This window comes from Pongo abelii, chromosome 13, assembly GCF_028885655.2.
Source record: "Pongo abelii isolate AG06213 chromosome 13, NHGRI_mPonAbe1-v2.0_pri, whole genome shotgun sequence".
Lineage (NCBI taxonomy): Eukaryota > Metazoa > Chordata > Mammalia > Primates > Hominidae > Pongo > Pongo abelii.
This window is the reverse complement of record NC_071998.2, coordinates 72,306,289-72,325,255: the sequence shown is the minus strand read 5'-3', so window position 1 is coordinate 72,325,255 and position 18,967 is coordinate 72,306,289. Positions and strand designations below refer to the sequence as shown.

Below are 18,967 nucleotides of genomic sequence, written 5' to 3'. Positions count from 1 at the left end.
GGAGGCTGAGGAAGGAGAATCACTTGAACCCGGGAGGCAGAGGTTGCAGTGAGTTGAGATCGCGCCATTGCACTCCAGCCTGGGCAACGAGAGCGAAACGACGTCTCAAAAAAAAAAAAGAAAAAAAAAAGAAAAGAAAATAATAATAATAATCACCAAAACAAAATCTCAAAATAAAATTGCTGAAAATGGAAAGTGAAGAAATCACGATCCTACCTAAGACCACAAATGGAGGCCAGAAGCCGGGGACCCGTTTCACCCCACACCAGCACCTCTGCATCTAACATTCAAGTCCTGCCCTCAACAACGTTTTTGCTGTGACAGGCCTTCAGTAGTATGTTTTCTGACATCTGACATCTAAAATCATGCTATTATAAAATCATCTGTACTCCAAGGAAAACAGGAAGCTTTGTCCTTCATAGCATCTCAGAAGATCATCTCCTCCGCGTCATTTTTCCATGAGTCTTTGCATTCTCATTTTTGTGAAGGTAAAGTAAGTCACCTAAATGTTCTACACGTTTGTTTTTTTCTCACTGATGCAATAGGGACATGAGATATGGTCAATTAAACTCTTTCCCCAACCTGCCCCTCCAACTGGTTCCCACATTCCAACCATGAAAGTCTCTCTTTCTAACCTCAAGGAAACTCAAGAGTTCTGTGTTTTCTGGACAGCTTTCTTCCCTCTCCCCCACACTCACACCCACACATAAGCACATCTTCCCTCACCCTTACTGTCAAGATCCAGCTTAAAAGTCCTCTCTTTTCTCAAACTCTCACGAGTCTCACCCCATACTAGACCCCCCCATCCCCAGTGTGACCAACATAATCAAACATCTCCTTATCTCTGCTCACCTAGTATTTAGTCCACAAACTTTAGAATGGTCCTTATCACCCGCATTACAGTTGCTGTTTATGGGACCATCTTCCCCATGAGACTGTGGGCTTTTGGGGGCAGAACCTGTGCCATTTATTTTTATGTCCCCAGTGGCAGAGGGAGAAGGTTCATAATGTATGCTAAAAGAAAGAAAATAAGTCTGAAAAGGTTTTCAAGCTTTCTTAAAGGTTTCCTAAGCACTGGAAGTCACCCTGTGCTCGCTACTGTGCTCACTGCTTCCTTAGAGCCAGGACGACAAGGTGCTGGCTGACTTCTAGGCTTCCCACTTTGACCCTGGCAAGGACCCCGAAATTGGGTCAAGGCTACCTCCAAATTCCTTTAAAACAAACACAAGGAACGGCATGTAATAAATCAAAACCTTCTTCTGCAATCCTTATTTCTTAGCTAAATTCTATATGTCAAGTTGCCTTGAAATGAGAGGTGGCTGTTTATTAATATGTTCCTGTTTATTAATGAGCAATGAGGTGGCTGTGTTTATGAACTGGGTTGTTGCTACAACACATTTACACAGTTATAAATAAAGCAAACTGCAAAGAGATTAGCAGTGGAAGATCTGAGGTTTTATTTGTTTTCACGAGAACTCTGCCAGTTGCTTCCCACTGCACCTTAAGATCTTTTTAGCCTTCTCTGAGGCAGTTATCAGTCCCATAAATGCCACAGCAAGCTTGGTGGAGCTGCTTGCAGACCAGGGAGGTGAAATGGTGTCGCCCAGCTTTTTATAGACCCAGTTCTGAAGTCTTGAGTTTCCTTTGCAGTCAGTAAAGAGAGACCCAAAGTGAAGGAAGTTTCTGTCTGTGAATGTTCCCTTCTGGCCAACTCCTCCTCTTGAGTCATGTTTATAACGCATATTGGATAGGTCACTAAACGTACAGTAAGTTCCTATTGTTTGCAACCCATTGTTCTCTTAAATGGCTTTGTAAACTATGAAGGGCTTGAACAATTCACTTGTTTTTCAGCCTCCAACTGCAATTCTCAGCACACACTTAACACCACTAACACCACTATCCGCCAGTGAGGAAGGACTTTCCATGACTTCTGAAGCAACATATTAAAGTAAAAAGTGCACTTTATTTAGAGAACCAAAGGCTTAGGTCTGACCTCTGGCTATATTACCAGGACTGGGACTAGGGTAAATTGATTGAGAAACCTAGATTGCAAAATTTAAGGCAGCACTCACTCCCAGGGTGAAAAAGTAACAACTTGTGTTACTTTTTTAAATTGAAGTGGAATTCACATAACACAAAATTAACCATTTTGAAGCACAGAATTCATTTTGTACTGCAACTGGCATAGTCACAATGTTACACAACCATCCATCTGGTTCCAAACTGCTTTTATCACCACACAAAAAAAACCCACACCTAATAAGCTATTACTCCCATTCTCCCTCCCACTCCCTACCAAGCCTCTGGCACCCAGCGACAACCTTGCTGGCTCAATGGATTTACCTCTTCTGGAGACACCTGTGTGTTTTGAGAAGTAGTAATAATAGCTAACTCACTTGTACCAAGACACCAGTTGAAGGGTTTTATGTGCTGAAATTCAATTAATCCTCACAAAAACCCAATGAGGTGGGCCCTAATATCTTCAGGTAAATGGTTCACTATTTAATTCTCTGATCATTATTTCTTCAGCTGTAAAATGAGGAAAATTGCAACACACTACCAGTTTACTAAGCACATTTGTGTGAGACGCATTGTTCTAGGCCAGGAACTGGATTGATCTGTAACCAATTGGGAGTGACTTCTTGTAGAACAGTGGGAGATGAATTGTCAAGATGGATTACTGGGACAAAGTGAAGTAATCATTGACTAGTGATGTCTGCCGTGGACAGAGGAATGAATGAAGGGGCTGTAAGTAACAGATTTGCCTTCCCTCCTAGGCAATTGAGAGGGAGTGAAAAAGACAAGTAAAATGCAGATTCTGCCGCAGTCCAGTGCAAGAGGAAAGCATTACCCATGGAAGTACAATGACAGATGCAGGCAGTGTGTAGAGTGTTAAGAACAGAGGCACTGGAATGAAAACCAGACCAAACCGAAACAAAACAAAGCATGTTCAAATCTCAACGCTACAACTCATAGACACATCTTGAAAGAAGTTATTTAATCTTTCTTGTTCTCATTTCTTCTTCTGTAAAATAGATAATAAATCTAATTCATAGACTTCCAGTGGGAATGGCATAAGATAGTGTGAGCAAAGTACTAAGCACAGTATCTGACACATAGGAAGAGCTTAATAAGTGGTAAGGAAATAAAACCTATATCTACAAGGCCGGGCATGGTGGCTCACGCCTGTAATCCCAACACTTTGGGAGGTTGAGACGGGCAGATCGCTTAAGGCCAGGAGTGAGTTTGAAACCAGCCTGGCCAACATGGTGAGACCCCATCTCTACTAAAAATACAAAAATTAGCCGGACGTGTGGTGCATGCTTGTAATCCCAACTACTCGGGAGGATGAGGCAGGAGAATCGCTTGAACCTGGGAAGTGGAGGTTGCAGTAAGCTGAGATCGTGCCACTGCACTCCAGCTTGGATGACAGAGTGAGACTCCATCTCAAAAAACAAACAAAAAACAAACAAACAAAACTTATATCTATAATAGTATACTTAATATGTATTACATAATATTATATATTACTTATATTACATTTTATATTTATCTTTATATGATAATGTTATACATAACAATATAATGTATATTATATATGTCTTTATACATATATAGTGTGTATATGTATATACATTCTCTCCTCTTTATAGGACAAAGAATAAACACAAAAGAATCAGGTCTACTCGCAAGAGGAAGAAGAGGTCAGGAAAGCCTTCACCTAAGAGGAAGCCTCGAGGTGCTTCTTGAAGGAACAGAACCATGTGCCTGCCTCACCTTGCTATTCTGAAGATTTAGTAACATCATTTATTTCAAGCATTCAGCATACCTGCAGTCCACAAATGTTAGTGAAAAACAAATGTTTTTGTTGGTTGTTTTATTATTCCACAGTGACCCTCTGAATCTGTCAGCATTCTCGATGCCAAACAACAAAAACTTCCTCCGGGTAATCTAAGCAGAAGACAAAGTTATTGGAAGGGTCTTAGAGAGCACAGTGAACCAACATGAAGCGGGCTCCATACAGTGGCAGGAACCAAGCAAGGCTGGGCAGATGAGGACACAGTCGAGGCCAGCCCAGGAGCAGTCTGGTTAGGTTGATGCCATGCGACGACCAGGGTGGTTGTCAGTCATCCCCGGGACTGTGCGTCACTCCCTCAGGGTGTCACACCCTTGGTGAGAGAACCCATCGGCTAATCCAGGTCAATTTACACAGAAGGAAGTAGGGCCCTTGTTTCTAAGAAAAATTACATTCCAGGGCCTATTTTTTTTGTTGTTTTGTTTGTTTGTTTTTTGAGATGGAGCTTTGCTCTTATTGCTCAGGCTGGAGTGCGGCAGCATAATTTCAGCTCACCACAACCTCCGCCTCCCAGGTTCAAGCAATTCTCCTGCCTCAGCCTCCCGAGTAGCTGGGATTACAAGCATGCACCACCACTCCCGGCTAATTTTTTGTATTTTTAGTAGACATGGGGTTTCTCCATGTTGTTCAGGCTGATCTCGAACTCCCTACCTCAGGTGATTCACCCCCCTCGTCCTCCCAAAGTGCTGGGATTACAGGTGTGAGCCACCGTGCCCGGCCTAGCAGGGCCTATTTTAAAAATAGAAAGCAAATTTGGATGCCAGGTGTCCAAAAAAAAAAGTTTCAGCTGTAAATTAAAGAATACTGTTTTGACACAGCAGAGAATATTGTACCAAAAATGTAGAAAATCACCATAAACTGCAGAAATTTACATTCAAAATATAAAATAACTTAAAAATCAAGATTTTCAGATCATCCTTAGGTATTTCATGCTAGGTATCTGCTATATAGTAGGTAATGAATAAATAAATATATTTACCAGGCAGGACATGGTGGCTCATGCCTGTAATCCTAGCACTTTGGGAGGCCGAGGCAGGTGGGTCATGTGAGGTCAGGAGTTTGAGACAGCCTAGCCAACCTGGTGAAACCTCATCTATACTAAAAATACAAAAATTAGCTGACTGTGGTGGCACGCACCTGTAATCTCAGCTACTTGGGAGTCTGAGTCACGAGCATTGCTTGAACTTAGGAGACGGAGGTTGCAGTGAGCCAAGATTGCACCACTGCACTCCAACCTGGACGACAGAGTGAGACTGTCTCAAAAAAAAAAAAAAAAAAAAAATATATATATATATATATATATATATATATATATGTATATATATATATATGTATAGGCCGGGCACTGTGGTTCACACCTGTAATCCCAGCACTTTGGGAGGCCAAGGCGGGCAGATCACAAAGTCAGGAGATCGAGACCATCCTGGCTAACACAGTGAAACCCCGTCTCTACTAAAAATACAAAAAAATTAGCCAGGCGTGGTGGCGGGCACCTGTAGTCCCAGCTACTCGGGAGGCCGAGGCAGGAGAATGGCGTGAACCCGACAGGCAGAGCTTGCAGTGAGACGAGATGGCGCAACTGCACTCCAGCCTGAGCCACACAGCGAGACTCCATCTCAAAAAAAAAATACATACACACACACACACACACACACACACACACACACACACGTATATTTACCTCACTAGGTAAATATAGAGCCAGTTGTTAGATGCATGATTAATATTAATGATAAATAATGTTATTCAAATCTTCTTCCAAAACTGATCTTAAATGAGAATCTCCCAGTTTGAACTCACATCCAGGCCAATTTGAAAAGTGGATAAATTGTTTTTGCTCACTTTACTCCTGCTAACAAATTTGAGAGACGCTTTTTTTCTAACAGGAGTGTGAGCATTCAGGACAGAGTCCATGGGGAATGTAGGCATATGGATTGATAACAAGACCTGGTAGTCAAAAGTTAGTTGATAATGGATCCATAAGAGATAATTCTGATGCTCCTAAAAGATCTGCTCCACAATTTCCAGGAACTACACAGACCTTTAGACAGAAGGCAGGAACTAGAAAAGAGAAAAATTACTTCTATAGAAAAATGGCCCTTTCCCATTAGCACTTAAACATGCCCAACTTGCTCTTGTACCAAATAAAACCATTTTTCTACATCTTCTCTGGTAGGTATGACCCTACTTTCCCCCTTTCCTTGACTGTCCCAAACTTCTTGATAGTTGTTTACATTCCCTTTTTCTACTTCCTCTCCTCCCACTCATTTCTCAGCTCACTACTTTGGCTTCTAACCCCATGCTCCATTGAAACACCACTTGCCAAGATCACCAACAACTTCCTTATAGCTAAACTTAACACGTTTCCATCTGTGTCTTAATTGGCTTCACAGAGGCTATGGATGAGAATAACTCCCTCTTGGAAAAACTCTCTTCACTAACTTTTATGACTCAATACTCTGTTGTTTTCCTTCTGTTTATGTTCCATTGTAATATGTTATCTTGGATTCACAAACCACCCAAGATGCAACACTCCCAAACTAAACTCACAATCTTTCTCTGCAGATATACCTTTCCTCCTGTGTCCGCCTTCAAAATTAACTCTTCCCATTTGTATGGATACTAAAGCTAAAGGCCCAAGCAGCATCCTTGAATCTTCCCCCTCACTCAGAACCCAATCCCACCACCAAACCAGTCCATCAGCATTGACTTTTTGTTATTGTTGTTTTGAGACATAGTCTCACTCCCATCACCCAGTCTGGAGTGTAGTGGCCCAATTGGCCTCAATTGGCTGGCTGCAGCCTCAATTTCCCAGGCTCAGGTGATCCTCCCACCTCAGCCTCCCAAGTAGCTGGGACTACAGGCGCACACCACCATGCCCAGTCAGTATTGACTGTCACGATTCCTAAATGCCTTTCAAATATTTCTACTTTTCTGCACCCTTTCTGAAAACACTCTAGTCAAGTAACAAAATAATGAATTATCTTAATGACTTCCTGTCCCTGAGCCTCAATTTCCTAGTATGTAGGATACGACAGATAAAATGAATGCCAAGTTTCTGTCTTCTGTATCCTGTAATTATAAGAATGTATAACCAAGGAGAGGCTCAGGGAAAGTCAATTCGGTGCTTTGAGACATCATTCTACTTTCCCCATTGAAATTAAACACGGTGGTAACCAAAACTGTGCCTCGCATCCTCAATCATAGCGCTGCTTTTAAAGACAATCTAAGAGTCTGCAAGACAACTTGTAACAAGGTCTTTCCCCTTAAATAGACATCTGCCTTCTGCCACATTTCGACCTGTAGAAAAGATTTCAGAATGAAATTCTAATGCTGTTAACAAATTTACTTATTTTATTTCCTTAATCCATCTAAAGTTCTTAAGAAAAGGGGTTATAGCTATTCTTGAAAATGTCCCATGTGGAAAAAAAAAAAAAAAATCTTATGTAAAGATTCAGTCAATCTTTTTTGACTATTGTCTGGAGTGTATATTTTAAAAACCTGGATAGGCCAGGCATGGTGGCTCACGCCTGTAATCCCAGCACTTTGGGAGGCCAAGGCGGGCATATCACCTGAGGTCAGCAGTTCGACATCAGCCTGGCCAATATGGTGAAACCCTAGCTCTACTAAAAATACAAAAACTAGCTGGGCATGGTGCCAGGTGCCTGTAATCCCACCTACTCAGAAGGTTGAGGCAGGAGAATCGCTTGAACCCGGGAGGCGGAGGTTGCAGTGAGCCAACATCACACCATTGCACTCTAGCCTGGGCAACAAGAGCAAGACTCCAAAAAAAATAAAAATAAAAACAAAAAAATAAACCTGGATAACAGATAAAGGTTGATAGAGATTAGGGAGCAGGGGCGGGGAGGAGTAATAATGAAGTTTAGTTGATTTTCAGCAGTAATAAGGTAAAAATAAAAGCATTATAAAAGAAGAATAAAATATAAGTCAGGGCTGCTCTATGAAAAAAAATAAATACAATAAGCAGTGGGAAAAGTTAAGTGACACAATAAGTCCACTTTAATGGGAGAGAAAGTAAATTGCAAAATTGGAAGAAGTTGGGGAAACCTAAATGGCCAGTGTCAGAAATGTAAGGGGTCACTTCCTGCCCGAAGGATTCTTTGGTTCTGAAGTGTGTTGGTCCAGCTGAGAGAAGCATGGGGAGGTTGTCATTTATCCTCTAAAAGGGAAATCCAACAATTGCAGAGATGTGCCGTGTGTCTCCAAAGGTCATTAGCAGATTGAAATTGTGACACTGCATTACTCTGATTAAGGATTAATTTTCTAATTCCAGGAATGGAACTTTCCTCAAATGAGTAGGCTTTTACACAAAAGCCTAGACTCACATGATACGAATAAAAGAGAAATAACCTCCCATGCTGCCTCCTATCTTCCTAAGATCCAGTGGGAAAGAAAGGGGAGGTTCTCTAGTAAAGAAAGGAGTTCAGGCCGGGCTCGGTGGCTGACGCCTGTAATCCCAACACTTTGGGAGGTCGAGGCAGGTGGATCACGAGGTCAGGAGATCGAGACCATCCTGGCTAACACAGTGAAACCCCGTCTCTACTAAAAATACAAAAAATTGGCCGGGCGTGGTGGTGGGTGCCTGCAGTCCCAGCTACTTGGGAGGCTGAGGCAGGAGAATCGTGTGAACCCGGGAGGCAGAGCTTGCAGTGAGCCAAGATCACGCCACTGCACCCCAGCCTGGGCGACAGAGCAAGACTCTGCCTCAAAAAAAAAAAGAAAGGAGTTCAGAATTAGAATTTGCCAGCCTTCCAAGCAAAGTGCAGGTCCCACTAATGACGGAGAAGTGTGTGCCGTCTTCCCAGCAGAATGAGACCTGGGGAAAACTTGGTCCTTCTCTTCTGGTAGGGTAAGACATCATATTGCCAACAGACAACATCAGCAGGGCAGCAGCAGTATCAAGACTACATGAATAACCTGTTTCATCAGACCCTCCCAGGGAGATAGCACTTGGGCTCCTACAGGACCCAGTTACATGGGGATGACTGTGTCCCTGCCCTTTGGAAAATGCCCAGTAGTGCCAGGGAAAGGCTTCCCAGGCAAAGGCAACGTGCTAATCTTTTTAAAATATGTAACTAAAAGCAATCTACATTTTTATATTTCAAGTATATTGTCATTTTAAACTGCTGTATTATCAAATTGCCTCAGACAGCTTTAAATCCAAGACTGTGGCTTTCAAACTCTTTGGACAGCAACTCACAAAAAAATAAGTAAAATAATTTTTATCATAAACTAATATACACAAACACACAAAACTAATACAAAAGTTTTGTGAAAATTTCCTTTGTTACATGTAATATATCTAATATTATCTATTCCAGTTAGTTTTGTTGTTTCTTAAGTGCTTTTCACAATTCCCAGAAATATTTTATGATCCAGGACCTGAAGTTTGAAAAACACTATTCTAAGATTATAGATTCCAGCTACTTTATCCAGCAGGTGGGTATCCAAATTTTTTAAGGCTCATTAAAATGCGTCATCAAAAAGCCACATTTGCTGAAGAATCCTCAGGCCCCATCAAGAGCATTGTCTTGGAGAGTCTCACCATGACTCATCAAATGAATACCCAGCTTTCCCGTCGCAGAACTGAGATGTGAGCTAAACATGAAGTGAAAATGACACAGAAAAGAACAGAATTGAAAAAGAAGGACACTCCATCACTAAACGCAAAGTTTATCCCTCTGGAAAACATAAAACAGCCTACAATGAGGCAAGGGCAACAAAACAAAACAGAAAAATATATATATTAATAGAGAAAAGCATAGGCTTCTGACTCTATCTCCAAGCTTCACGAGTTGCACTTGAATACTTTCCAACCCTGTAAAACAGGGAAATATTCAAGATGATTCCACAAATCATGTGGCCTTGAGTATCTCAGCAGACATCATTTAAGTCATTTAAAAGGATAACTGCAAATTAAATTAGTTTGTCCTAATTATGCAAAAACGATAAATTCAAATAAGCAAGGTAATTCACTTCTAAATTAAAAATTTTTTCAATCACTTGGCATCTCAAATCAAAGCAAATGGGTAATGTTACCAATTATATCAATTTAAATACATAAACATATGATGAACTGAATTAAAATTCTTATTTGATAGTCACTTAACTTATTAACATTTGCACTGGAGTAGGGAACCACATTCAAGATGTGAAACAGGGTCATGTCCTTGAAAATCAAAGAAGGTTGCCACAAAAGTGCCTTCGTAAGATTCTAGCAACAAAATGACTCCTCAAAAATCTATTAAACAATTCATCCCCACAGGAAAACTAAGGTAGATCCACAACTAAAAGCAACACTATGGAAGCTCATGAAATACTTATTAAGAGCTTATCAAGAGAGATATTTGATAAATAATCAAATATTACGCTTTAGGAAGTCATACAAAACCATGTTAAGCTTCAAAATGGTTGTACTCATGATTGCAGGATTTCATAGCAAAGAAAAAAACCTTTATTGAATGTCTGTTTTGTCAGGCATTACTAAATACTTTTTTTTTTTTTTTTTTTGAGATGGAGTCTCACTCTGTCGCCCAGGCTGGAGTGCAGTGGCGCCATCTTGGCTCACTGCAACCTCCACCTCCCAGGTTCAAGCGATTCTCCTGCCTCAGCTTCCCGAGTAGCTGGAAATACAGGCGCCCGCCACCATGCCCAGCTAAGTTTTTGTATTTTTAGTAGAGACAGGGTTTCACCTTGTTAGCCAGGATGGTCTCGATCTCCTGACCTCATGATCCGCCCACTTCAGCCTCCCAAAGTACTGGGAATACAGGTGTAAGCCACCGTGCCTGGACTACTAAATACTTTCAAATACAGTCATGTGTCACTTAACAACAGGTATACATTCCGAGAAATGCATCATTAGGTGATTTCGTCATTGTGTGAACAACATAGAGTGCATGCACACAAGGGTCGACAGTATAGTGTACTACACATCTAGGCTATATTGTTTCTAGTCTACAAGCCTGTGTAGCATGTTACTGCAGTGTATACTTTAGGTAATCATAACACAATGATAAGCATTTGTGTATCTAAACATAAAAAAGCACAGTAAAAATACTGTATAGAATATAAAAATGGTACGCCTATGTAGAGCTCAATTGTAATCTTACGGTACCACTGCTGTAAATGCAATCTGTTGTTGACCAGAACATCATTATGCAGCACATTAAGATACACGATAGCACTGGAAACCAGGAATCAGAGATGTTAAATAATTTGCTCCAGGTCACACAGTGATAAATGACAAAATTAATATTTAAACCCATCCTCTGATTACACATCAATTATTCTTGTCACATCTACATCACTTTATCCTGACTAGTACTGAAAATATTATAGTGATTAGGCCGGACTCCGTGGCTCATGCCTGTAATCCCAGCACTTTGGGAGGCCGAGGCGGGTGGATTGCCTGAGGTCAGGAGTTCAAGTCCAGCCTGGCTAACATGGTGAAACCCCATTTCTACTAAAAATACAAAAATTAGCCGGGCATGGTGGTGGGGCATGGTGGGTAATCTCAGCTACTCAGGAGGCTGAGGCAGGAGAATCGCTTGAATCTGGAAGGCAGAGGTTGCAGTGAGCCGAGATCACGCCACTGCACTCCAGCCTGGGTGACAGAGCAAGACTCCGTCTCAAAAAAAAAAAAAAAATTAAGGTGATTAAAATATTTGCTTAACTATTTATGATAGCAAAGACATGGAATCAACCAAGATGCCCACCAATGGTGGACTAGATAAAGAAAATGTGGTACATATACACCGTGGAATAACGTGCAGCCATAAAAACAAAAAACAAAATCATGACCTCTTTAGCAACATGGATGGAGCTGGAGACCATTATCCTAAGCAAGTTAGCACAGGAAAAGAAAACCAAATACTGCATGTTGTCACTTACAAGTGGGAGCTAAACATTGAGTGCACATAGGCACAAAGAAGGGAACAATAGACACTGGTGCCTACTTGAGGGTGGAGGGTGGAAGGAGAGTGAGGATTGAAAAACTACCTATCAGGTGGGAGGCTGAGGCAGGAGAATCGCTTGAACCTGGGAGGCGGAGGTTGCTGCGAGCCGAGATCGCACCATTGCACTCCAGCCTGGGCAACAAGAGCGAAACTCCGTCAAAAAAAAGAAAAGAAGGAAGGAAGGGAGGGAGGGAGGGAGGGAGGGAGGGAGGGAGGCAGGGAGGAAGAAAGACTACCTATCTACTTATCGGGTACTATGTTGATAACCTTGATGACAAAATTATCTGTACACCAAACCCCATAACATGCAATTTGCCCATGTAACAAACCTGCACATGTGCCCCCAAACCTAAAATTAAAGTTGGAAAAAATTTTGCTTAAATTCTTTCAAGGAATTCTGGTTAAGAATAGGTCAGTTCAGATTCTAGTATCAAAGGCTAATGAGTAATAAAGTGATCTTTAAAATTTAAAAAAATATAAAAAATATACACGCATTTTGGGTTGCATTATGAATCTTTCAAACATTTGATGAAGCATATGTATTCTTTATGTTTTGTATAAGGGTAAAATAAGCCAAAATGTTTTCATTATCTATTACTGTATAACAAATCATAGTAAGCATGGCAGCTTAAGAAGGTAATTTATTCCTTTTTTTCTTTCTTTTTTCTTTTGAGACAGTCTTGCTCTGTTGCCCAGGCTGGAGTGCAGTGGCGCGATCTGGGATCACTGCAAGCTCCGCCTCCCGGGTTCATGCCATTCTCCTGCCTCAGCCTCCCGAGTAGCTGGGGCTACAGGCGCCCGCCACCACGCCTGGCTAATTTTTTTTGTATTTTTAGTAGAGACGGGATTTCACTATGTTAGCCAGGATGGTCTCGATCTCCTGACCTCGTGATCCAACCGCCTTGTCCTCCCAAAGTGCTGGGATTACAGGCGTGGGCCACCGTGCCCAGCTGAAGAATTTATTCTTGACTCTTGGATTCTTGACAATCTGTGAATTGACGGGAATTGGCTAGGCAGTTCTTGCTTGGGGTCTCCCTGGGTGTACAGTCAGATGTCAGCTGGAGCTGCAGTCATCTGAAAGCTCAATTGGGCTGGACATCAAAACAGCTCATTCACACGGCTAGCAGAGATGTGGGCTTTTGCTTACTTGGGGCTGCCAGCTGGAGTGCCTATATGTGGTCTCTCCATGTGACTTGGACTTCCCACAGTATGGTGGCTGGGTTCCAAAAGAAAGCATCCCAGGAGTAAACGTTCCAAAGACCCAGGCTTCTTGCAACATAGCCTCAGAAGTCCCAGAAAGTCACTTCCACAGCAATGCACTGGTTGAACCAATCACTAAGGCCAGCCCACTTTCAAAGGGTTGAGATTTAGACTCTACCTTTTGAAACAAAAAACAAGATGTGCATAGAGCGAAGGAAGGAGGCTACCAATCACACCTTCATCTTCTGTCTGCCATTCCTAGCATCTCTACTCTATTCCAGTGTGTTAGAAGGGAAAATAACTCATACAATTACAATAAAATTTGTTATTTTGTTGTATTTTCTTTGTACATTTGGTTCTGTCTTTTTCTCTGGAAACACAGCATTTCTTGAACTAATGAAGGAGTGAAGGTCTCTATATTTTCTGTTCTATTTTTTCCTCCTGATGCCTTTTCTCTCTTTTCTTTCCTTCTTTCTAACTGAAGACAACAGAGTTTTTAAAACTAACATCACGCCTGTAATCCCAGCACTTTGGGAGGCCGAGGTGGGCAGATCACGAGGTCAGGAGATCAAGACCATCCTGGCTAACACGGTGAAACCCCGTCTCTACTAAAAATACAAAAAAAAAAAAAAAAAATTAGCCAGGTGTGGTGGCGAGCACCTGTACTCCCAGCTACTCGAGAGGCTGAGGCAGGAGAATGGAGTGAACCTGGGAGGCAGAGGTTGAAGTGAGCGGAGATCGCACCACTGCACCCCAGCCTGGGCGACATAGTGAGACTCCATCTCAAAAAAAAAAAACGAACAAACAAAAAACCAGCACAACATACTCTAATTGGTTAGTAAATCTTATGGTTAGTGAATTTCTACCCACATCTCCCATTTGATATCTGCCTGATTGATTTAGTCATCATCCCATATAGGAAGGTAGTAAGAGAGTGTCTTAAATGCAAGCAAAGAAAAGGAGAGAGAAAAAAATGGGAAAGAAAAAGGCTGTGAAGGAAAAAGAAAAGCATAAATGGAAAGAGAAATAAATCCGGAATATTGAACAGCCTCAAGCCTGAGTGACTGAAAAAGCAAAAAGAAAGAAGCCAAATTCTCCCTTTAAAATGTGTGCTGCATCTATCCCTTTCTCCCCAGTTCATTGCCACCATTGCCAATCTAGTCCAACCTTATATCCCAAAAGCTGAATTATTGCTACATCATTATACCTAGTCTCCCTGCCAGAGTCTTTATCCCCTTAGACTAGCCATCAGAAACAGTTTTCCTCATGGTGTCCCCAATTAATAATTAGTTAATTAATCAACCAACCACTAAATGACTTCTGAAGGATAAAGTCCAATATAAGCTTTTTTTTTTTTTTTTTTTTGAGACAGAGTCTCGGTCTGTCCCCCAGGCTGGAGTGCAGTGGCTCCATCTCTGCTCACTGCAAGCTCCGCCTCCCAGGTTTACGCCATTCTCCTGCCTCAGCCTCCAGAGTAGCTGAGATTACAGGCGCCCGCCACCACGCCTGGCTAATTTTTTGTATTTTTAGTAGAGACGGGGTTTTACCGTGTTAGCCAGGACGGTCTCGATCTCCTGACCTCGTGATCCGCCCACCTCAGCCTCCCAAAGTGCTGGTATTACAGGCGTGAGCCACTGCGCCCGGCCAGAGTCCTGATAACTTCTTAAGAATACAGACCTCGGCCGGGCGCGGTGGCTCACGCCTGTAATACCAACACTTTAGGAGACCGAGGCGGGCGGATCACGAGGTCAGGAGTCCAAGACCAGCCTGACCAACATGGTGAAACCCAGTTTCTACTAAAAATACAAAAATTAGCTGGGCGTGGTGGTAGGTGCCTGCAGTTCCAGCTACTCAGGAGGCTTAGGGAGGAGAATCTCTTGAACCCGGGAGTCAGAGGTTGCAGTGAGCTGAGATCGCACCACTGCACTCCAGCCTGGGCGACAGAGCGAGACTCCGTCTCTAAAACAGAAAAAAAGAAAAAAAAAAAATACAGACCTCATTTTTGTTTCCTGTCCTTTGTACCAATGAACCTCACTAGGTGTTTTCATTCCTCCTCTCTGCCTTCCCAAAGTCTGTCTCACAAGGACCCACAAGAAGACCTCTTCTTCATAGGAATTTATATTAGCTGAACAATTTTCAGTTGCAAAAATGTGGAACCAACCCAAATGCTCATCAATCGAGTAGATAAAGAAACTGTGGTATATATATACGATGGAATACGATTCAGCCATAGAAAGGAATGTATTAATGGCATTCGCAGTAACCTGGATGGGATTGGAGACTACTATTCTAAGTGAACTAACTCAGGAATGGAAAACCAAACATCGTATGTTCTCACTCATAAGTGGGAGCTAAGCTATGAGGGTGCAAAGGCATAAGATCGACATAATAGATTTTGGGGACTCAGGGGTAAAGGGTGGAAAGAGGGTGAGAGATAAAAGACTACAAATCGGGTGCAGTATATACTGCGCGGGTGATGAGTGCACCAAAAATCTCACAGATCACCACTAAAGAACTTACTCATGTAAACAAATACCACCTGTTTCCCAACAACCTATGAATTTTTAAAAAAGTGTTTTAAAAAGGCAAGAAACCTGAGGGATACACACACACACACACACACACACACACACACACACACACACACACACACACAAAGGAATTGATATAGCTGAGTTATTGGGAAGCTGATGTGATTAGCAGGATTATTCTGGACCCAAAGTCACTATACCATCTGATATGATTCTCTGTGGAGATCAAATCACCCAATTTCCATTGCGCTTTTTACTCAGTGGACTTGTACAGCATACAGTAGTTCAAAGGACTATCTCACCTCAGTTGGTAGGTAATTCAGCCAGCATTCAATCATTTGTCACAAGTTTGATTTGCAATAATTATAAAAAATTTACAGCAACAGTTAAAAACACTGTCACCAGTGTTATAGCTCTTTAAAAGCACAATATAAATTGAGATTTTCTAAAAAATAGAATATCTGGAGATGACATCTGATTACATAATCTAGTGTGGCACATGATGAAACAGATTTTGTGGTAAGAGCAGTTTATTGTCAGGTATAATTAAAGCTGTAGATACCATTTTGAAAGTACAGACTTTAGGGGGCAGGGGAAGAGACTTTTTGAAGCAAAGTACAAATTAGGAATAATTACAGTGATGTTCAAGGAATGTCAACACCTATTTCATCATGGTGAGCTCAGTATCCTTCAAAGTTTCATTGAATCAGGGAAAGCATTAGTATAAGACCAAAGGCAGCTTTGGGAAAGGATATCTTTGAAGTATTAAGGAGTAGGTCGACTGGCAGTCAGCAAACACAAAAGTAGACTAACGCATAAATGTCTTGATCTCCAATAGAAATCAGTACACTTCAAAATATCTTACTTAAAAGGAAAAAAAATGGTTTCCTTTTTAAGTCCAGTATTGAACGTACAAGCAGTTGTTGTTTTTAAAAATCTATTTTGGGGGCTGGGAGGATGGCTCACCCCTGTAATCCCAGCACTTTGGGAGGCTGAGGCGGGCAGATCACCTGAGGTCAGGAGTTCGAGACCAGCCTGAACAACATGGAGAAACCCCGCACTACTAAAAATACAAAATTAGTCGGGTGTGGTGGTGCATGCCTGTAATCCCAGCTACTTGGGAGGCTGAGGCAGCAGAATTGCTTGAGGTTGTGGTGAGGCAAGATCTCACCATTGCACTCCAGCCTGGGCAACAAGAGCAAAACTCCGCCTCAAAAAAAAAAAAAAATCTATTTTGGGTTCAAAACTGGGTAAAATTAAACTTTATTTAGGGTAGTTTATAAAGGTAGTACAATTTTGGGCCGGGCGCAGTGGCTCACGCCTATAATCCCAGCACTTTCGGAGGCCAAGGCAGGTGAATCACAAGGTCAGGAGTTTGAGACCAGCCTGGCCAACATGGTCAAACCCCGTCTCTACTAATAATACAAAAAATTAGCTGGGCGTGATGGCGAATGCCTGTAATCCCAGCTACTAGAGAGGCTGAGGCAGGAGAATCACTTGAACCTGGGAGGCAGAGGTTGCAGTTAGCTGAGATTGCACCACTGCACTCTAACCCAGGCAACAGTGCGAGACTCTGTCTCAAAAAAAAAAAAAAAGTAGTATAATTTTAAAAAGAAAAATAAGTAAAAGCTTATTGTAACAGACAGGAGACTCAAGGCTTCTGGGATCATGTCAAAGTTGTGTTCCTTGAGATGGGGGTTGATTCCCTCAGTACTCACTTTATGTTATTTGTCTTGTTTTATGCATTTTGCTGTTTATAAAGACATTAGGTAGAAAACCCACTGATAGTAATGAAGCATTCGACTTCCACGATGTATTAGCTCATGTCTGTTTCTGCCGTAACCAATATTTTACTAACATTTCATTTTAAGAGATGACTTCTTGTTTTCCAAAAGAAATAGTGAACCTTGTCTGGCTTTCTGTGATACTTTGCAACAGTCTTTTTGTGAATGATGGATATGAGAAGATGCATTTCTTTTTTGAGACATAGTCTTACTGTCGCTGACTGGAGTGCAGTGGCACCGTGTCAGCTCACTGCAACCTCTGCCTCCTGGGTTCAAGCAATTCTCCTACCTCAGCCTCCCAAGCAACTGGGATTACAGGTGCATGCCACCATGTCTGGCTAATTTTTGTATTTCTAGTAAAGATGGTGTTTCACTATGTTGGCCAGGCTCTGTTTCAAACTCTTGACCTCAGTTTTACCCAGTTTTGAACCCAGTCCTCCCACGTTGGCCTCCCAAAGTGCTGGGATTACAGACTTGAGCTACTGTGCCCAGCCAAGATGCACTACTTAAGCCAAGAACTAAGCCTTACATTTTGTACTATGTAAAGTGCCTGATACAATACAATACTTCCAAACTAGTATGCATTTAGGAATTGATACCCATTCACTCATTCATTTGACAAGTATTACTGACTTTTCTACAAACCTTGGCAAGTCAGAGGAGTTGGCCAGCTAGCATGGTTAAATGGCACTTGATAGTGCTATAAAGACACTACAGAGGCCAGGCGTGGTGGCTCACGCCTGTAATCCCAACACTTTGGGAGGCAGGAGGGTGGTGAATCACAAGGTCAGGAGTTCGAGGTCGGCTTGGCCAACATGGTGAAACCCCGTCTCTACTAAAAATACAAAAATTAGCTGGCCGTGGTAGTGGGCACCTGTAATCACAGCTACTTGGGAAGCTGAGGCAGGAGAATCGCTTGAACCCGGGAGGTGGAGGTTGCCATGGGCCGAGATCACACCACTGCACTCCAGCCTTGGTGACAGAGTGAGATTCCATCTCAAAAAACAAAACAAAACAAACAAAAAAAAGACACTACAGAGTCAGCAGTTTCTCCCAGCCATCCAACTTATTTTAGCTAATGGATATCATTGACTCTCACTCCCACTTAAGTCTTACAAAGGGATACTAGGAGAGGCTAGACCAGTTACAAGGCTGAGGTTTAATACAAATAAAAAGAGAAAGAGTCAGAGATGGAAGGGAACAAAACAAAACAAACCCCACGAGCAAAGCAGCTTAAGTTGAGCCAGATATTCTTCCTCTTTCCTTGCTGGGTCTTTCCTCTTGCCAACCCCCACCCCCATCTGTGGCAGAGTCAAGCACAGTATGGATGCCACAGAGATAGGTCAAAGACAGGCAAGAGTCCTGGGATCAAAACTTGACTGAGTAGGGTTAAAACTTCTGCACAGCCAGAAGTAGAAAGAGTCACCAGATAGATATAACCCATTTTTGAGGGAGTGCCAAAAATGAGAAGCAGGAAAGTCAAAATTAGTCATCAAGTCCAAAGGAGTGAGCAACAGAACCTGAGGCTGAGGAGAGAAGGTGAGTCAAGAAAGTCAAGTGCCAGATGACGTTTTCTTTTTGAGGGGGAAAAGAAAAAGAAAAAAAGGCAAGATCAAGAAG

The 18,967-nt window shown here is 42.1% G+C and overlaps 1 long non-coding RNA gene across 1 annotated transcript in view; it reads left to right on the top strand.

Annotated features, from left to right (window-relative positions):
* LOC129047892 (uncharacterized) overlaps window positions 1–4,327 on the top strand; it is a 37,828-nt gene extending 33,501 nt beyond the window's left edge. The window contains exon 5 of the long non-coding RNA XR_008509754.2: window positions 3,654–4,327. This is a non-coding gene — a long non-coding RNA (uncharacterized LOC129047892). The remainder of the gene's footprint in view (window positions 1–3,653) is intronic.
* Window positions 4,328–18,967: the final 14,640 nt, after the last annotated feature.